The sequence below is a fragment of the Melanotaenia boesemani genome, chromosome 10 (assembly GCF_017639745.1).
Source record: "Melanotaenia boesemani isolate fMelBoe1 chromosome 10, fMelBoe1.pri, whole genome shotgun sequence".
NCBI classification, from domain to species: domain Eukaryota; kingdom Metazoa; phylum Chordata; class Actinopteri; order Atheriniformes; family Melanotaeniidae; genus Melanotaenia; species Melanotaenia boesemani.
The window spans coordinates 16,728,593-16,751,018 of NC_055691.1; the positions used below are offsets into that span (position 1 = coordinate 16,728,593).

The 22,426-nt window shown below is 39.2% G+C and overlaps 1 protein-coding gene across 2 annotated transcripts in view; it reads left to right on the top strand.

Annotated features, from left to right (window-relative positions):
• The first annotated feature begins 2,901 nt into the window (after window positions 1-2,901).
• Window positions 2,902-22,426, top strand: part of LOC121647968 (protein inscuteable homolog) — a 64,543-nt gene continuing 45,018 nt past the window's right edge. For both annotated transcript variants that reach the window (XM_041997823.1, XM_041997825.1), the window contains exon 1: window positions 2,902-3,086. The gene's annotated coding sequence lies outside the window, so the exon portion shown is untranslated. The remainder of the gene's footprint in view (window positions 3,087-22,426) is intronic.

A 22,426-nucleotide genomic window follows, 5' to 3' on the forward strand; every position in this document is an offset into this window, starting at 1 on the left:
TGAGGTTAAACAAACAAAACCAACTTAAATCCACATGACAGACAGAGGGGGCACCACCAACACCACTAGAGACACCAATCCACCCAATAAAAGAAAGAAAACAGAATTATAAAATACTCTTAATAAAACAAAGTTACTATAAGTTTGGGAAAAGGATAACCAAAAGAACTGCCTCTACTATAAAACAGCCACGCATACACGTGCACACTAAATCAGCTGATAGCCGTCAATGGTGGAAGTCATGCTAAGTGGTCAGGTGACAGCATCAGTGTCCACAAAGTAATCAACAATTCCAGGGAAAGCAAGACTTAGCCCAAGCCTCTTGATGAAGATCCTCCAAGATGGCCGCGCCCAAACAAAGCGAAGCAAAATGAATCACAGCAAAGCAAAGCAGCACCGGTCCCCAACAGACGTGATCCGGCCCTGCACGGCCACTCTACAGCCCAATCCGGGATCGCACGACGTATCGCGGAGCATTCACCGACCGGCCCTCATCCTCTGCAGCGTGGCGTCAGGCGCCGTGTTGTCACAGCGCCATGTATAACCCACAATCTAGGGCTGCACGTGAGGCGAAGAAATCCACTGCAGGTTATGCAGCATGCAGCATCAGCCTAAAGGATCCGTGAGCTTGATGAGGAGTGCACAGCGTGCAGCAATACCCACATGAGTCTCTGAAACAAAAACCAGAGTGAGCAGCACTAGACAGACAAACAAACAGTTTGCAGCGATGGCTGCTAGCCTACCTGCACCATCTAGTAAGGGAAGTTCCGGATGCCAGGAAATGACGTAACCCCAGCCACCAGCCAGCAAGCAAGAGGCAGCCTGTACGCCCTTCTTGCCTTTTATATGGTTGTCCCCTCCAGTAATTGGCTGACCAACACATATGGCAATCAATAACACACATGTGTCCTGCTACATTTAGTTTGGAAGTTTGTATTCTATCCATCTATTTCCTTTACCTGTTTATTCCAGTGCAGGGTCACGGGGGCCTGGAGCCTATGGCAGCTACTAGGTGAGAGGCAGGGTACACTCTGGACAGGTCAGCAGTCTGTTGTAGGTCCATCACAGGGAAACAAACAACCAATCACACCCACTCACACTCACTAGAGTTTAGAGTGACCAATTAACCTTTTGGACTGTGGAAGGAAGCAGGGATACCTGGAGGGAACCTATACATATGCAAACTCCACACAGAAAGACCTGGCTTAAACTCCTCCCACTGAGACTCTAATCAGGAACGTTCTTGTTGAGAGGCAACGGTGCTAACCACCACATCACCGTATAGCCCTGGAAACTTGTATTTAAGAATTCAAATACTCCTAAGAAAAACCATCTTATTTGTTAAGAACTATTAAATATTTCCATGGCAACATTTTACACACTAAAGTTACAAGATTGTCCAATAACCTGAATGTTATTTTTGCACATGCACCGCAACTTCACACGTGAAGTGCACGCGCATTTATATGAGTGCACGTAGCGTGGTCAAAAATATGGTTAAAAAAAAAAATACTTAATGCAGCTTGTTTAATTAGAAACAGCGATGGAGAGTTCTTTAACTACAAAAAGAAGCACATCAGGTGGTTGTGTGGACGCTCACAGCACATAACAGACAAACAATGCTGCTGTGCACGTGCTGAAGGAAACAATGAATTATGTGTGTTGTTTGGAAGATTTTTAGGGCTCCCCCTAAAGTATGAGCTGAATCTTTTTAGGGGAGCTCCTCTGCCTTTCAGGGGAGCCAAGCTCCCCTTAGCTCCCCCATAATTCGAACCCTGTTTTTAACAAGTTAACGTGTGTTAACAATGTGTTACAGACACAAGTTCGAAGCATAAAATTTGTGAGTAAAGCAGTGAATAATCCAACAATCATCTGAAGTAAAACTTTAACCTCCAGAAGGTTTTATTTCCTTGGTTGAGTTGATCATTACCTTCATACTCTGCAATGCACTTTTGTGTCAGCTTTAAGGAGTGCACTACTTTTGCTTTTTCTAGGAAATGAGGTAAAATTTGTGAGGAAATTAGCTGTTTACATTCAGATTTAAGCTAGAGCTAATATTTATGGCCTCCATATAGTGTAACAGGCTCTTATGTCCACATTGGAATGTGTGTGAAGCTGTGTGCATCGCATAATCACATGATTATTATTCAGTCAAGAAATAAGAGTATATGAGCTGCAGCAACCCAGACCAGCTGAGTCTTTGCTGTAATGGGAACCAGCCGACTATCGTTTATACTTTTATTTTCCTTCCTCGTTTTTAAAGCTCCCAGTTTTTCCATAAGGTAGTCATTTCCAAGGCTGACGTGAAACCAGACACCCAGGAACAGTCATGGTAAAGGTCCAGAAACAACACAAGGCTGGGCCTGACATCCTCTCACCTTCCCCAGTCCCCCTTTCCATCTTGTGTGACTGTTCCTGGGAAGATAAACACCCTTTCACCATGTCAGAAATAGGATTTCTTTTTGCTTCCATGGCAGTTCCTTCATCTCACTTCTTTTTTGTCCCACCCTCTTTCTTCTCCTCCCCTCCCTTCCTTTGCTGCCACATCTGGAACCCAGCTCCTCATTTATTTATGTGGTCTGTTCAGTTTCTTTTTTTCCAAAGCATTATTTAAAAGTCCTTTACCTTGTCTTGTTGGCAGTTTCTCTCCATCTGATGAGGTCTGCAATTACATCTCACCATGACTGGTCACTCTGCAATTACATGCTCCACCACAGAATCTTACCCCCTCCTCTGAACTGCACCGCTGCTCATATGGCAGACCAAAATAGAATAGTTTCATGTCTGTTTGGATGGCAGCCCAGCTGAAACTATGCTCCACTCTGACTGACAGTGGGATGTGGACTTTTTCTCCTTAAGAAAAACCTTTAAGACCAGTCCCGTTCAGACTCGGAGCAGTCTTACTCCAGCTGGCTGTGGAGGTGGTTTGCGCCAGCTGGGCTCTAAAACGGGAACCAGAGCAGGATAAAGTCAGGGTGAATAACAGTAAGCAGGGAAACAGAGGGTTTTCAGGGCAGAAGACAAGACCCATGACCTTGAACCCCAATGGGAACATTTTATCTTTCAGCTGCTGGCCAAAGAAATGGGTAAGTTTCTCAAGTTTAGTGTTATGTTTATGGGGAATGATGAAGTGATTTTGGGGGAAACTTATTATTATTATTTATTAAACTTTGGGGAAATTTAAAGGGTACATGACAAGTTGCAGCATAGCACTTTTCAGGATAACCTTTAAAAAAACAGACTGGCTTTACTTCAAACATTTGATTGATTGAAGGGCTGTAAGATCTTACAGCTGTGTTTTATCCAACTGGATGCTTGCTTGCAAGGTGCAGCTGGAAATTCATGTTACACGTGGCTGATGCCAAAGCTTGTTTTGATGCCATACAAAAGAGTTTGTAATATAACAAGAGCATTTAAGGACAAAGTTTCATGGCCCTGTTTGTCATTAAGATACACAGGTTTTTAAAGATTTATATGAATGTCCCTGAAGAATGATTTAAGAGACTTTACTACTTTAATATTAGGTCATTCTTTTTAAAAAGAGGAACACATACAGTATCTTAAAAAGCTTTAAAAGAACTCAATACTAATGTCTAAAAAGTTATAGATTACATATATTACAGTAGGGTACACTGAGGTGGAAATGAAGAGAAAATACTATAGTTTCTGATAAAAGTTGAAATGAGAGGTTTATATAGTATGAGAAAATCCAACTTTTACACCTTTTTGATAGTAAACTGAAACAAATTTTCCTCTTTTGACTGTTATTTCTTAACTTTGTTGATCTTGTGTTTGGTGTTAATAAATTATGTTACAATGCTGCTACAGGGCTGCCAAAAAAGGCCCTTAAACAAAAACAACAAGCTGAAAGATGCTATATATTTCACTAAATCAGTTTAAGACTACTACAGCATTAAGTTCTATAGCGTTTCGACAGGACTACAGCTTTCTGCTGACTTAGCTGCACCGACAGCTCAAATAATTTTGTGTGAATGGCCAAATCTAATAAGCATGCTAACATGCTAGGTTTGACAGACAGCCCCCAATTTGTAAGAATCTACATGTATCATCTAAAGCTGTTAAATGGACATGAATAGTCCTCCTGAGACATCGCATAGTTCTCTCAAATGGTCAATATTTTGTTTTAGTTCTGAGTCATCTTGAAGCTGAAACAACATGGAGGCTAAAATTGTTCATTGTATTGGCTGATCTGGTTTGTGTGGGAGTGATAGAAGTTGAGGTAGTGTGGAACAACAAAGATTACTGTGAGGCTAGCAGTAATGATGAAGAATCAGCTACTGCTGTCTGTACTGTGCTTCTGCGTGTGTGTGTCTGTGTTTGCGTTATGTGGTAGGAAAAAAATGTGTTTGTGTCTTCCAGAGACAACCGAATATGACAACAGCTATGTGTCATGATGTTGTTCGATATGTACTGTGTGTGTTTGATTTTATAGGCAAATGATGTGGAACTACATGAGTCCATATAAGGATAATGGCATGAGTGCTCTTAACCCCTTTATGTTTGTTTTTCTAGTCCAAACTAGCCCAGTAAGTACTCCAAACCTACAAACTTTTAAAGATTTAAACTAGCTGCACCTATGTTATGAATGAGTGATAAAAGTGCAGTCAGCAGCAGTGTGTTACCAGGGTAAGAGGCATTTCTGTGGTCACACAAGTCATGTTATCACTATGTAATTATATGACAAACAACAACATGTGCAGTAGTGAGGTATTTATAGGCTAAAGTAAACCATATAAGTAAAAATTTTATACTTCAACAGAAAGCTTGTCAGCGGGGCATTGTATGTCTCTGGGTCAGGGTTTGCATTGGGGTGGGGTGTTCATGTCTTTATATACCTTACATTATATGCTGTATAGATTTTTTCTTTTTTCCCTGCCTTGACCAGCTGTTCATCAAAACTATCCATTTAACCTCGCTGAAACCTTTTGTGTAAGCAGAAAAGCCAAAATGAACATTTTTTTGCTTCCCTCTTGTCTGCATTAACCATGACTTTAAATTTATATACAATAGTTGCTGGACACCAAACAAGACAAAAAGCTCTGCTAAAAAGATGTGTTGAAAACAAGCTGCAAGAACTCTCAAACCAGGGCTAAGAAACAACAAAAACAACATAATTCTTTTCTCACAGCAGTGGAAGAGACAGTACATTTCTTCACTTTTTGTACAGTCTATTAGCTTGTAAGCATGCTATTACTATTTAGTAACAATTTGCTATGAGGCTAATGATGAGAATAAGAACAGGTCTGCCAATGTACAGGCAATAGCTCAAGAGTTATTGAAGTCCTTTGCTCAGGGTTTAGCTTGTTTTGCTTCTTAGTACCTTCCATGAGGTAATCTATTACTTCACATATGTTTAAGAAATATACCATTTCTATATTAAATATCTCTTGAAGTGTTTAAGAGTCGCAACCATTAATGTTACATGGATGCTTTAATATACCATTCCAAGCAGCAAATGAAAACCTTAGCATTGCTTATTATAAGATGGTAGTGTAAGAGAAAACTGGTTAAACAGCTCATTTAGCATCTACAGATGACAGGCTACAACAACTGCTTCCTATAAACATCTGTTAAGCAGTTCTATCTAATGATACATGGTTGGTCTGGGATGAATCCAGTAACTCTGCTTACTGGATGTACTCTGCTCTCCCCCTGGCCTGCCTGATGAACAGCTGAGGAGCTATGGTTTTTCCTTTTCTTTTCCCCATGGGGATCCTCCACACTGGTAGCTATGCCTGCTCGGTCTGCAGAGTTGTTTCCACAATGATCGTCCTTGTCTGGGTGGCAGAGGGTCCTGCACTGCACTGTGGGGTATACTCTAAACCACATGCACAGGTGTGGCCCTAAGTGTGCTCTTGTGCTGTTTAATTAGGTTTTCTCTCCACAGGGTGGGGAACATCAGGGTTTATGCTGTAAAAGTCTTGTCTCTCCACAGTCTCTGCCACACACTCATTGTCATGTGACGTTAGGAGGGTGCTTTGCCACTGATGAGCAGTGGCTGTGGCCGAGGGTGTGACTTAACTTTGTAAGCACAGCTAGTTGGCAACAAAAACTTCACAAGTGTGGTTTTTAATAAGACAGTGAGAAAGCTTTGTTTATTCTGAGAGTCAGCTCATATAAAACTGGCTTTATGCTAAATATCATAACTCGTATTTTTCAAGAAACATCAAACCCAGCATGTGTATTTGCTACCATAGTAACAGCCTTGTTCTAACTGCTGACAAAGCTTTTAGGACTCAGATGCCATGCCTGGTTGGACATGGATGAATCTCAGCCTTTTTCTCATGGACAAAGCAACATTTTTCTTTGTGTACTATTTATTGCTATTTTTCCTCCCTCCTTTATGCATCTGTGTGGCCTTGCTGGACTCAGGACACGGTTATTGCGATTCTCCTCCCACAAGTCTACCGCTTCCCCAGAAGCTATTTCTCACACAGATTTTCCTGCTGACTGTTTCGATCCAGATACTTGTTAACAGCATTTTCTTCAGGGTAAAAAGCATTACAGCTCTTATGACCTGCCTAAATAGTTGTACTTATTGCTCAACAGATGAAAAGTTCACTCAGTATTTAATAATTATTTAACTATATAATTATGAAAGCCTCAATGCCACCATACAGCCACACAGCTGATAGGTTAAAAGCAGAATTATTTTAAAGTTTGCTGTGTAATTCCACAAAAGGTGTCCAATTTTGATTAAGTAATAGATTAACAAGCGTGTACTTTACTTAAAATACTTGGTCTGTGTTGAAATGATCAGACGTTTTTACCTTTTGAGCCTAATGCCACCTCTAGTCGGCAAACTTAAACAAGAGTGGCCATGATTCAGGTGTTAGAGCAGGTTATCTATTTGCAGGGTTGCATCTTCAATACCTAGTCAATGCTAGGGGTGTAAATCACCAGTTTGATTACAATACGATATTATATTGATGTAATGGATAACGATCCGATGTTTGCCATAATTTTAAATTCAGTCATGATATGATTTCGACTCGATTCAATTTACGATCCTCCGATCAAAATGAAATGATATCCCAAGTGATTGAACACCATCATTTCCATCCCAAATCCCATAAAGCAACTAGAATTTAAAATTTAACACTTTTATTCTTGGGCTCAGGTATTTAAATCAATAAATTTAAATGGAAAAACAATCTGTTCTTTTAACAAAGACAGACCAGTAATAAACAAGTGCATATGTAGTACAGTCTGTGTCATAGCTATCCACTGCACCACTATAAACATGTGATTTTTTAAAAAAACAAATCAATGCAAGAATCTCAGTTAATAAAGAATAAAACAAAATATATACACTGTCAAAAGGTGCAATCAGTAGTTTGACTGACTTGCATCTGTTTAGCTTTTTGTTTAATCTTTTAAAAAGTCAAATGTGTCCTTCACAATTCTTCTTTGAAAGGTTTACATGAAAAAAATCAACTGATCAACAAGCTCAGGAGACAAAACACTGCGTTATGAATGGACAATGTCATCTGCAGTGGTGAACACACACTCAGATGGTACACTAGTACCAGGAATACAGAGGTATGTTTTGGCAAGGTTTGCCAGGAGAGGAAACTCAGTCTGGTGACTTTTCCACTACAGTGACACATTACCTCCCAGAGGGAAAGATGAAGTGTCTTTATACTCTATACTTACAACTTCAGTTCTGGCCAACTCTCCGGAGGTTTTGGCAGCACCGTTAGAGTTCACAGTGCAGAAAGAGTCACCAAAAAAAATCCACAAGCGCCTTCACTTCTTGCAGACAGGAATATAATCTAAAATTAAATGAGACAAAACAACACTCACTTATTTTAGAAGACAAAACATTTCTTGAGCATTTCAGACGCTAGTAAGATAACCATTAATTTACACTCACTTTGTGAGTCACCTGAGTTTGTTTATTGACTTTTTATAAAAATGAATAATACACACCTTGTTCAGTGGCTTCAGCCTGGGATGATGCAGGATTATCATCAGAAAGCTGCTTACACAGGCCACCAGATGTTTCATCAGATAAGAAGGTGTGTTCTCAACCCCTGCCACTGGTTCCTTTTTTACATGATTAAAACAAATATCGCACACAAACACAGTACCAAATGACAATAATAAAGAAAATAGTGAAAAAAAAAACATTCACACAAGTGTTCACTTGTATATATATATATATATATATATATATATATATTATTTATTTATTTATTTATTTTCAAGCATGATCATTGTTTCATTTTTCTTTTTTGTATTTGGAATTTTCATGGCTGTACATTTGGTTTTGTATGTGCTCGAAATACACTTACTATATATATATGTACTAAAAGACAAAAAAATCTTACTTTTGAGTCACATAGTTTTGCAGCCTCACGTATGAGATGCTGCATGTCTCTTCTTCTCAGTCAGAAACGGCAGTTTCATGAACCTTGCATCCAAGGCAGTTGCTGTATAGAGGACTTCCTGCACATCCACATATCGCTGCCAAGCTCCGTGGTCATAATTTCCTTCATCTCTCTAATTAAAAGAGAGACTTCTTCAAAGATTTTGAAATGCTCCAACTATTTAGCTTTCAAATGAGCAATGACAGACACAGTGGGCTGATTATCGCGCTCTGATCGAAAAATGCAACAAACCTCTTCACTTTAGTTAAAAGATGTGCCACACCTGCGCATTTGAGGCCTTTCTGTGTGGCCACACACATAAAACATACACTCTATAGCACAGATGTAGATTACAGCTGATATTGTAAATGTTGTTGTAAAAATAAGCCCAGTGCGACCAGTACAACACTGTTTGGCCAGAGTATGTTATACAGGAGGAGTGATACAGACAAAACAACTGTATCCAACTCTAAATAAAGCAGAATATTTCTCCTGTTTCATTCCATCTCCATCTACTTTAATAAAATAGCAATATGTTTTTGTTGGCTCAGAATAAATTTACTTCTACTGGGATGATGCCCCCATGAATTTCAGATTAAAGTTTTAAGAAATTTGACATCATGTGTAAAATGTGTCTCTGTAGACTCTCCCACATCTCTAGTGTCTTTTCATCGTGAAGGTTTCCCAAAAAACCTTTACCAAAAATGAAGAGTTACGGAAGTGGAGGTGGAAAATTGCTGCTAGAAGAGAGAGATTTACCAGCAGTTATTCCTCTGTGATATGCAGTCAACACAAGACAAAGGATTTGGACAGGAGAGATTGTTAGACTTAAAGATGGAGTTATTTCATCTATCTTCAGATTCCCAGATCATCTCCAAAGACTAAGAGTACTACTATTATTATTATTATTATTATTATTATTATTATTATTATTACACATGTAAAGCATATTTGAGTACCCTAAAATATACTGTATAAACTCTTGGACTCTTGTCCCTGTCTGCAGTGGAGATGTCCTCTGCTGAGGTTGCAGAAAAGCTTTTATCTCTATTTGCCAATATTGCAGCCTTAGTATGTGATTACATTTACTTCCCACGATGGAGGCCTGGTAGACAACGATCTTGTCGATTTTACCCAACGATTTGTTGTCCGGCAGGTTCTTTGAAAGCTTCCATGTGATGTGTTCTGCACCATCTTGGTAAATGATGCTGTACCATCATCATTTGTAGAGAGCTACCACCATCTTGCCTTGAAAAATCCATCAGAGGGTATAATGATGGTGGTGAGAGCAGCACAGTTTCATGAAAGCAAGCCCCAAATGTATCTGCAGTCATGAAATGAAAATTAAATTTGAAATACTGTATTTATCACAGAGGGAAATTGCAATGTTTTAGTAGTTTTTTTTTCTATCTATCTGTCTGTCTTACATTGGATTAGACAAAGCCTCACATTGAACACACTCTTCACTGTGTTGTGTAGAGGATGTGAAGAGTCAGCCATTATGTTCAGCAGCTTGTGCAGCATTTTTCCTGGACAATCAGCTCTAGCATCTGCAGACTTATCCCCAGAACAGAACCAGAGTTCTTCCCAGGATAGAGTCAGAACCAGAGTTATCCCCAGTACTGAACCTGAACCAGAGTTATCCCCAACCCAGCACCAGAACCAGACTTATCCCCAGCACAGTACCAGAGTTGTTCCAAGCATAGAACCTGAACCAGAGTTATTCCCAGATGCTGCAAAGCTGACTGCACTTTCTACAACATAAGAATGTGTACACATGGTCCAGGACGAGATTGTTTCTGAGAATGTTTTCTTGCTCAGGGAACACATTGAGGAGATACAGTTTGGCATTGATAACCATAATTCAAACTTATTGTCATTGGTTGTGTCAATGTTCCTTAAAATAAGACTTTACCGAACTCGCCTCTCTTTACTTGCAGAGTGGCAGTACACGAAAGAAGCTCTGCAAAACTGTCCTCTTTCAGAGGTTTTAGCTCACAATCTTTTTTATGAAAGAATAAGATAGGTTAGATCGACTAGATAAGATAAAATAAAAGTTGTAGATAGATTACATGTATACATTTTTACATTGTCACAGTTTACTATGTATATTGTATTTACTGATATGTTAGTCTGACAAAATGTGTTGTACATGTGTGTGAATATATTGTTACTGATATACTTAATTTTTTTAAATATCTCTGTATATGTCTTATATTGATTGTATTTATAGAATCAGTTAGTGACTTTTTAATTAAGTAAAACTGACTAGTACTGTCTCTATGCATGTGTGTGTTTTGTGATACATTGAATACATCATGTACCTGGACACAGACACAAAGTATTCTATTACTATTAAGCAGACTATCTGCCCACAAACTATGAAAACAAGTGTTTTCACTGTAACTAAGTGTCCTGTATCAGAGCAACATGTCTGACTCCTATAGGTGGCCTATGCCTACTGGAGCCCATGTTTATGCTGGGCCTTAATATATAGGTGGAAAACCATAGATATATGTAATAAAGGCAAGTTTCACTTAAGTGCTATCTAGAGGGATCTCTGTATTTTGGCTCCAGAGTATATGGTAGCTCACAGAACTCCTCATTCGTGTAAGGCCTCATATCTTTGCAAATGACATATGAAATTGCAACAGTAATACTCATTGCTCTTTTCTAATTGTTTTGAGTTTGTTCTGAGTGAAAAAGTTAGTTACAGCTGGTGATGATGCCTTGTTCTCAATGGCTCTTCCAGCATGAGAGCCTATCCCCCAATTTCCACTGGGTGCGTGTGTAACGCGGTTTCGTTTCAACCTTCGTGGTCAGTTCACACTGGGACCATGTCAGATGCAGAGCGCCTGCGAGTGCAGGCCACCTAGCTGGATCAGCAAGATCATGAAATCACAGTGGAAAATCTTGTGATTCTACACTTCCAGGATAAATGTCTCATCGTCCATGATGAGAAAAAAACAAACAAAAAACACTGAGACAACTTGACCGATTGACATAATGTTTACATGGTTCAGCGAGCAAAAATTTGCACAGGGACAATTATTTTGAAAATTACTATAAGCGTATCTGAACTGCTGAGCTTGACACATTATGAACATGTGCTCCGTCAATACTAAGCACATATGTTTAGTAGAGAGGTGCGACAAGGCGCTTGTAGGACACTTCTGACAAGCACGGCGACACTCCCAGTGTGAACCAAACCACTGACTAAAATGGCTGCGGAGGCCGCACCCAGAGGGAGTTGGCCTTATCACGTGTTTTTTCTTCAGGTGCCTAAGGTTTGTTGTGTTACCTAAGTATTTTATCTCAAAATGACACTGCTTACACACAGCACGCAACTTGTCAGTTGATCCGTCGCTTTGTCTCCAAAATTCAAAATGTTTCAATCCACAGATTTATGAGTGAGATATGATTATGATTTATGGGTGAGATGATTTCCTCATTGACTGTTTTCTCGCCAGTTGCCATGACGTCGCTAACTTCTTGCTTGGAGGTTAGACGGAAAGCTATGTGCTGGGGAACTTTATTTCAAAATAAAGCAATTTTCAAAATAAAAGGATGTTTGCATTTTGGATCAATGTCTTTTGCTTTTTGACCATATGATTGAATTATCAGTGTGGATCGATGCATTGTTACATACCTGGTTGATACCTCTACATCTCTATTACTCATAAACCCATAATTTATTCCAAATAGAACATAAGCATTTCAGATTTTGAAACTGAAACATTTTACCATTTCTGGGAAAATGTCAACTCATTTTGAATTTGATGGCAGCAACACATCTAAGAAAACTTAAAACAGAAACAACAAAAGGCTGGAAAAGTAATTGCCACAAATCAAAAACAACCTGAGTAGCATTTAACAACTAATTAAATTGGAATTAAATTGACTGTTTATAAAGGAGCATTTCAGGGAGGCAGGCAGAGCTTCGCAGATGTTGGATGATGGAAGGTTCATCAAACTGCGACAGAAATCATTGTATGTGTTCACAGACAGTGATGAAGAGTCCCTGAGCCCATGCAGTGATTTCCAGTAGAGAATAATATTTTATTAATGCAGTGCTGCCTGAGGGCCTGAAGCGCATCTTGACCTTCAGCCTTGTCCCTGCACACAGAGGATCCTCCCATTTCTTTGAATTGTTTTTCTGATGTACTCTGTAGATGGTGGAATGTTCAAAATCTTCTCAATTTTAGATTGAGAAACATTTTCTAAAACTGTTTCATCATCATTTTTCATCCTTGAGCTTACAAGTCTGTGGATGTCTGCTGGTGGGAAGGAACACAAGTCTTCTATAATAAAGTCTCATTTGTTGCTTTGATGATAGTGGTGGAGGGCACAGCTGAAATTGTGGGTAGTAAATCTCCCATAGGTGTTCAGCTAGACAACATTTGCTTCACATCATTTTGATACACAGTTAGCCACCCAGTGCCTGGAAAAGATTGTTTCCATTAAATTATTATAGAAATATGTCATCATATGATAATTGTGTTAACTCTAAAATTCAAACTGGTCATGTATTGGCATTGTTAGAATCCAATTTATTTGGGTTAATGATAGTTACTCTTTGCATAGCATGGCCACAGAAACATTATTCCCTCCGGTGGGCTACCTTTGAGAAGATGACCTTTGACTCGGATGGAAGACAAGCAGCATGAAGCCAGCAGCCCGTCTCAGACATTAATTAAAGAAGCAGTTTTTACAGAGAAACAACTGTGATCAAAGAAAACTGTTAAAAAAAGAAAAAAAAGATAGTTGTGTCTGAAAACCCCCTACTGTTGATTTAGATATTATTTTATTTAAGGATTAACATAGCAGTGTTTTCTTAACTGTAGTATTAGAAATGAACATTTGAAGCCAGCTGTGCCAGCACATGGATGCTGCATGTGTGTCACATATTTGACGCTTCACTATCGGGGTTAAGAGCAACTGTTGACACACCACTGTGAGAGCTTTTGTGACTCAGTAAAGACTCTTTAGTGTGGGGACTCAATTAAGAGAGTGAGGGTATAAATTTTTGTGTAGGTGGGCCCAATATGGCAGCCACTCGTGGGGCCTAAAGCTGGGACATAAATCAATATCAGACTGGTTGAATCAGAGCGTCATCTTGAAGCTTCTCCTGTGCTGACCTCTTTTTCTTTCCTGTGTTCTTTTCTTTCTATCCGCATCAACTAATTGGACCGAGGTCATGGCTTACTGAGCTTTAGCCTGTTTATCTGTCTCTGCTGCAGTTGCCATGTACTGTATCTGCTTCGTGACCCACGTTATGGTTCATTGGTGAGATCATGACAGGAAATGGAGGCTTCAGTTCTTGTGTGTTTCTGTTTGCTGTGAGATTCACAGAAGATAGAAAGGTCACCACTCCCTCCTCCTTGTGAAAATGTCTGTTGAGAGCACCTCAGGGAGTCTTGAGGAGTTACTACTCCTAGTTTCTCTCCACTTCTCTCCAGTGATATCGTTTTCTATTTGGATAACCTCTCGCCGTCTCTTCTACTGTCGGCTTCTGGCTCAAATAGCTTCATATATCAGCAACACGCTCTAGAGGGAATGTGAATGGAGATGTAAACTTCTACAAAGTTTTGCACAATATCCTGAAATTAAAACTTTATATATTGGTTGTGCAGGTGGATAATTCAGTAAATGAATAACATAATTCATCTTTTGGTTAACAAAGATAATTCACATGTCATCAAAGCACAACATATCATGATGTGACTCAGTAACTAAGTATTAATAATTTTAATTATTATTTCATTTTCCTAAGAAGCGAGTTGTTAGAGTAAGGCTTGTGGGAACTGTTCAGGGTTTGGAAAACTGTATTTGGACCAAACTATATTATTTTCCAAGTAGTTTTGTGCATAAAGCCAACAAAGTAGTGAATGAAAATTCAACCAAAAAGACTGGTCAGCGTCCTCTGATTTAATCCACAGCACCCCAAATACAAGCTTCCAAATGCTTGCATGGTTGCTGATGACATCCTTATTTGCCATTGGAAACAAGCGATGAGCTGGAAAAAGAAAGGTTTGTATGCTGCTGTTTAGGAAACTTCTGATCTTGTTTTGCTGTCAGAAGCTAAAATCTGCTCTAATTAGATACATCTGCACTCAGCAGGGATCAAATTCATGCTGTTTTACTCTGGCCAGTTGGTTGGATTATTCAGCTTAAACTGTCAGAAAACATTGTCTTTGTTCTGCAAAAACCCTCAAATCTTTAACTGACAGGAATATTACCAGATGCAGTAGCTGCTTGAAAAGAAAGATCAAGATCCTTTTGTTTGGAAACATGATGTTTGGTAGACTGACTAATTCATTAATTACCATTTTTCAGATCTGTTCATAAATTACTGTTTGGTTGTTTCTCAGTGTGTTGGCCCTGCAATGGACTGACCCCCTGTCTATGGTGTACCCTGCTTCCTGCCTAGTGGCCCCTGGGTTAGGCTCTAGCCTCCTATGACCCTGTGTTGGAATAAGTGGGTATGGGCAATGGATGGATGGAGATCCTACTATTCTTTCATGGATCCATCCTGTCTTTTGACAACACTTTAGGCTGCTGGTGGTGTCATGGTGTGGGGAATGTTTTATGTTTCAACACCACAGCGTACCTTAGTATTTAGCTGTCCATGTCCATCCCTTTATGACCACAGTGTAGCATCTTCTGATGGCTACTTCCAGCAAAATAATGCACCATGGCACAAAGCTCAGATTAAAACCAAAGCCAAGATAAGCGATTTAGTCAGGATATTTTGGTCAATCTGGATCAACTCATCTATGATCCTGTTGCATAAAAGTGGGATGAGGGGAAGTGTGATATGTTATGACATTAGTTACCATGAAGATTCTGTGGAGCTAGCCTGCTCCAGACCAGGCTAAGGTCCAGGATTAATTTAATCTCATCCCTTACTACAGTCAGCAGTCACCACAAATGGAAACCAATATTTATTCTACTGCCTACTACACATTGTTATCACATTCAGCTAAACCCACTGTTATTGTTTAAACACTTGTGATCATTATTTACAATCGTTTTTGATAAATGAGTTTAGATGGTTTCTTTTAGATGCATTCATTAGATATTTTACACTTTCTTATAGACTATATATATGAAATACATGCCATATAAAAATCATCAAACATCAAAGAGTAACATGAAGTTCCTTTATAAAATAAGGATAAATTGAAGCAATTAAAGCATGAGCTCAGTTCAAAACTGAAGTCTGACAGCACTCTACAACAGTGGTTTCCATACTTATTGAGCTCCCAAGATAACACATCAGTGATGACATTGGTTAAACCTGTAACACAAAGCAACGAGTCTCCTAGTATGACTGACTTAGCCAGTTCTCTTACCTGCAGTTATGTAAAAAATCTCCTTGATGTTGCAGCGTCTTCTACATCCAGGGGAGGAGATAAAGACATGATGGTACTTTAGCAGGCAGACACACATATTTACACAATTTCACTCACATAGGCAGTCAGTTTAACCTTCAGTTTCAACAGATTACGTTTCAGAGATGTCAATTAAGTGCAGTATGTGGATTGTAATCGTGAGGGTTTCAGTGGAGTAGTTAGTGTGTAGTAGTGACCTAGTTGTGCTGTACTTACTCATTCAGGTGGTCTGCAATAATTTACTATGCTTTATCTCTTAGTTTTATAACTCTGGCAATGTTTCCCTTCTTTTTATTTGGTCCTTGACTTCTTCATACATTTCTATGAGGGTTTCCTGCTCCGACTGACAGAAGTACACCGCTCTAGTTGCTATGGTAGATCAGTGATTCTGTGATAGATCGCAAGGGTCTATTTGAGGAAGCCGCGAGCTTGCACTGATCCAGGATTAGTGTCACCTGGTTGGATGAATCTGTGTCTGCTCACCCTGGCTTGCTCTTTGTGTAACCAATTAAACCTTGTTTTGAAATCAATGAACCCAGCTTAGTTATTTATCCTGGATATTTGAACTTTACTTTGTATAATACGCCTCAGATCTCAATCCAATAAAGCACCTTTGGGATATAGTGGAACTGGAGATTCTCATTATGGGTGACTGTGTGATGCTGTCATGTCAATAAGGAACAAAATCTCTGAGGAATGTTTCCAACACCTTGTTGAATCTATGCCACAAAGAATTAAGGCAGTTCTGGAGGCCCAGTGCTAGCAAGTATACCTAGCAGTACATAAAGAATATAAGAATATACACAGATTGAACATTTATGTCTTCTGTTCGAATGCCTTCATTTGATTCAACCCATAAGAAAATAAAACCTCCAAATGACTCTCAACTATTTTATCAGAGTAGATGTTGCACCTTTTAAATGATAACCATCTCATTTATTTTAGACCATACTATATTTTAAATGGGACATGGCAGGATGTTTGCCAGATCTAATTACCCAGAAAACTCTCCCCAGTGTTTACTTTTCATACCCAAAGTGGAAAAAATAGCAGTGAAATGGCCATTTGAAGCGCCACGTGTGTGTGCTCTGCTGGCACACATGTAACGTTTATTGCATACTTTGCCATTTTTGCTGCTGATATTTAACTTATCAGGCTGACCCCATGTGAGAACCATTTACCATGTGCCTTTAAGTCAGTGGAAAACTGCTGAAAAATCCCACCCTGGGGTGAAGCAGTTCTTGTGTTGCTCTGATCTAGGCAGGATCTATCCTCCACCCCTGATTCTTACACTTCCCTTCCTTCTCCCTTAAACCCACACATGGACCCAGCCCACCTAATTTACTCCCACCTCCTAATGTCAAACAGCTGTTATGTTGACTTGCAAGGAATTGCTGTTATTGCATCCTCCTCCCCTCGCTCTCTGCTCTCTTTAGTTAAGCCATTTTGCATGTGGATTGAAATCAGTTTGCTCAAAGTCCAAATATGACACTGAAGTATCCAAATTTCCATTCCAGTTTAATAAATGACTTGGGTGTTAGCTACAAGGTCATGAGTTAAAATCCTAGGTGCATATGGGAGGAGACACAGACAAACAGATAGCTAGCTATAAATTGTGGCTATGAATCTTGCTTGGCTCCAATGTTTTGAAGTCGCATGACACAACGTCAGGTTGTAACTGCGTCAATGCAATTTCCAGAGCACTCCATCAAACTGAAGGAGCTGTGTGACATAAATACCTTGAGGTCACTCTACCTGTGATTGACAGCTGGAGATCAGGTAATGATGCCGAGGGTTGAGAGGTTCTGGGAATCTGCTTCAGAGGATTGTCCTGCCCACAAGCCTGGAGTTCAGCATGGAAGCTGATGACACAAATTTGTCAAGAATTTATCACTGACTTTAAAACTTTGGCCGCACAATTCCAGACAGTGCTGGAAAACCAACATCATGCGCTTAGACTGCCAAGGATTTTATTATAATATATCATGCGTCTACATCGGAGCACTACAGTGTCTTTTGCCAAGCTAAAAAAAAAAAAAAAAAAAAAAAAAAGGATGCAGCAGACCACTTTTTCATCTCAGTCATATATAACTTTGCATGTACAGCAGGAGCAGGAGATTTTTTACAGAGTCTTTAAGCCCACAGGGCACCCAAGTTGTTCAATTACTGTTTTATAGAGTTTACTCCTGTTTCTCGTGGTTTTATTGAGTACTCATGCTGAGCTTAAGTAGTTTCGCTAAAGCAACTGGGAGTTCAGTTTACTTTTGTACCTTATATATGTGTCGTGTTGACGTTTCTCCACCCAGAGCCTTGATCTTTAGATGAATAGTGATGAATAACAATACAAAATACCAGATTTAGCTAAACACCAATGTTTAGTTTTGTTTCTTTTATGTCAAATGTAAACCTTTTTATTTATTTTTTTTACATCCTTACTTTCTGAGATATCGGCCTCTTGGGTCAAATCACAAAAACAAATAATGTGTCACTCTCAGGAGAGACGGAGTGCAGAAACTAATAATAGGACTGCAACAGGAAGTGCAGCTTTTCACTACTTTTTAGCATCTACGCCTTGCTACATTCCCACTCTTTCATTTATTGTAATGGGCAGGCAACTCCTCAAATAAAGAATGTGAAGATACATCACGCTATGTAGCACACTGTCACACCCCCATTGTTGCCTGGATTTTTGTTTAGCTAACACTAGTAACGTAGAGTAGATGTCTTGAGGTGGGAAAAAAAGTAGGACAAACCCAGTTATTTAAACTTCCCTGAATATTTCTTTTGTTGTGCACTTACTGAACAGTTCTGTGTTTAAAAGAAATGCATGCTAAGGTCAGGACAGTGTTGCAAGCAGCAGACAGATGGTGTGGACCATCAGATGGTGATGATTCCCAATAAAATGCTCAAAGTCCACATGAGTTGTTAACCAGCATTTTTGTGAAAACCAGCAAGTCCTGACATGGTTACTGTTCTGTGATGAGCAGTGTAGTTTAGATGAGGTTTCAGCTTGACATTTTGAAGGGGTTAGACAATGTGTTACCAAGACTCTAACCACATGTTTGATAGCACTGTGGCTCCATTTGTATCAGATTTTTTTGTCCACTCAGTCAACCACTCAGTCAGTAGTTGTTTTTTTGTTTATTTTCATGCACTCTCATCTTCTAATTACAAGCTTTCTGATTGTTGAAATAGTCTCAGCTCACAGCTAATGTATTGGTTTTTGTTTCCTGCAGATGACAGCTCTTCCTTTCATTTGTACTTTCCCCTCTTCTTTTCCACATAGCATAATTTTCAGCCAAAGTTAGGTGTGGTCGGTGTCTAAGTCATTCATGACAACACCCATTAATCTTCTTATTTTAAACACCACACAGGATTGTGATTGGTGTTTTTCCACATTACCAACACCATTTGATATTGTCATCTCAATGCTCAACATCTATTTTTCTTTTTCTTTCCTTTTACATTGCACTGAAACAAAGTTTTCACAAACTGACTTTATCCTTCTAGAAACAGCATCTTGCAGCTACGCGATGATGACAGACTACTTTGTTAGCAACATGTGTCAAGTTGCTTTGACTTGTTATAGTTGTATACCCTACTTTTACCCGACCACACTGTAAGCCTACCTCCAATTATATGAGTCTGACTCCCTGCTAACCATGTGGTGTGTGTGTGCATGTGTGTATGCTTCTCTAAAGGTTTTGTTTATTCATTATTTAGCAGCTCCCGATGTTTTGCTGGTCGTCGCTGCTTTGGTATCAAATGCCCGCTTGATCCTTCTCTCTGAACCAGGTTTAGGCAGGATCCAGTTCCAGTCTCTTTGGCCTGTTTGAGCTGCTTCCAGAGCTGCTGAGTTCCACTCCAAAACCCCTTTGTTAGTCCTGGATGTTGTCTCTTTCCCGGCTGATTTCTCTTAGCTATTTATTCAACTAACTGTCGATGGAGCTGGGAAACGTAAAATGCATTTGGATATTACTCTTGGCGTAACATTGGGGCTGTTTGGGCTCTCAGGAGGTATGGTTCTGCTATTATCTTTTTATTTTGGTCTTGAAAATAAGAGTTATGGGTACTTTTATAACTGACCATAAAGTACCACAAAGATGGTGCATTTATTTTGTAGGCTCACAGTGAAGCTATACAGTTATTTATTCAGCTGAATGTAATCTTTTTTGGGGGACTAAAGTCTCCTTTGGTGTCTGAGGAGCTGATATAATAACTGTTGCCTTGAAGTGTAGCAACAGTCAGTCACAGTTATCTGTTTACTTTTATTAGCATGACAATTTACAGTGTTTCTGATCATGAACCATGAACAGGGATACAGGTCTGTGCATATATGTGTGTATGAAACTTGATCTCATCTTCTTACACGACACAGGTTGCCTAGAAACACCACGAGGGCAGAGTGTTTTAACTTCCATATTTTTATACCAGAGGAAAGAATGCTCCCAGACCTAAACAGACTACAGTGGTTTTGGCCTTACATGGGAACCTTCCCATTTAGTCAGTAGTTTTTTTTTTTTGCTTTTTTTGCTGTTTTTCATGGAGAAAGATAAATTATCATCTCCCATACTTACGGATGGAAAGACTATAAAAAGTAATTAACACATGCTAGACAAAGAAACTGGAATAATCTAAAAGAAAACTGAAGTGCTTTTATTACAAGCTAACAATAGTTTTATATGTGTCTGACGTTATCTTGGAAAATAAAAAAAAAAACAAAGCACTGTGCTGCTTCCCATAAATGCTACAAAATTACTTTTCCAGCTCTTTTCTGAATACGTGTAAAGCTCGAGTCAACTTCAAAAAACAAAAAACACAAAAAGGAAAAAAAAAAAAACTTTTGTCTTGGGTAACAGCAGAAATATAGAATATATCTAACAGAAGTACAATGGAGGGAAACCGTGGCTCTGATGTCTGGTACGTGTTGGTAGAGCATTTCATATGTCAGTCAAATCCATCATGACTGCAGAGGCTGGTGCCAGATGCTGAGTGATAGCCAGCTCCCTTCTGCTTCAAAATGGATCTTTAGTCAGAAATGCTTGAATGATCCATTTAAGGGGCCATTCTGGTACTTTCTCGGTACATCTACTCAAACTCTAAGTGCTACAACTTTTCAGCCCTGTTCCTTTGCAGCAGAAACTTTGACAACATTCTTTCTTAAAATTATTATAAAGAAATAAAACTCTAGAAAGAGCATTTCTATTGACTCTTGTCCGTATATTTTAAAAACTAAACCTTCTTTTACCCAACTGGATTCAGTTTACTTGAAATGTCATTAATTTCAGTATAAACTTTGATGTGTCTTGAGTTTCTTCTTTAACCTTCCAATACGTGTCCTGCCTCTTCACAAGGCAGGTGTAATAGCTGATTACGTTTAGAAGGAGCAACAAAGCACCACAAAGAAGGGAATTTGTGATTTTATTAAGATTTGAAAAACACAATGTAAAGTAGCTTGTATTCTTTGAAAGATTACACTTCTGCTAACTGCTAGCTAGCTGTTAGCATCTTTTATGGTGTTGCCAGATTAGCTTTAATTTTTGTGTTGTCTGGTGTAAGAGCAGCAAACTGTATGAATAATCCTTTGCAACCCCCCATGTAAATCACACCACATGTCCTTTAGGCTAATTGTTATAATCAGCTAGAGCGTTCTTAAAAAAATAAGCAACCTTTAGCTGCCTTATAAAATAAATTCAGTCAAAACAGAAAATGAAGCTTTGCTGTAAAGAATTAAGTACATCTCCATAATGAATTCATTTTGTCAACCAAATATTGTAAATTAAATTCAACAAAATTTGGTGCCTAAAATTACCCAAGGCATTGAGTGACAATTAAAGTGCATTAAAGAAAAGTTTGAAAACAAAACCAAAAATTCTGAAAGGTCTTGATATATGGACTCCTACCTCTGTTAGGTGAAGGTTGTACTTGCTGCAGATACACAGACGGAGGGACAGTTTCTTCCGTCTCCTGTGTTGGTCATGCACGTAATTTTGTCCATTTTCACTGAGCTTAGCCATCCAAAAAAATTTAAAAAAAGCAGAAAAAGAATGAAGACAAGCACAACAACTGTGGAAATTGTGCAAGCTTTTGAAGAAAGACTATATGCGAGTATCTAGGGTGTGTTGGGTAAAAAACTTTATAGTGAAGCTTTTCCGCTGCCAAACTGTGTCTGAAACTGACGTCAGCTCATGGGACTGAACTCTGAACTTAGACCTGCCTACTAGTGGAGGAATTGACTCAACAACCATGGCAATGCAAAAGACTGTCATGTTGCAGAGCTGCTCTGCAGAGCTGCAATCAGGATGATCTCCTACACCTGTCCTGATTGTCATTTCCCTCACCTGCTCCCTCCCCTACTTAAACTCTCTTCACTCCCTGCTTCCCTGCCAGATGGTCACCAGTACTTACCTTGTGATATCCAGTTATTTCTAGTTCCAGACTTCCTTGTCATCGACCCTGTCACGTCCGTGGATATTCTTTTGCCTGACCCCTGCCGGATCCCTTCAAGTGCCTGCCTGGATTGACCCTTGCCCGCATGACCACGGAATAGCCTGTCCCTCTGGATAAGTACTGCACTGAGCCTCACTGTGAATGAACGTTGCCTGCCCTGACTACGTCTTTTGGATTTGTGGACTAAAA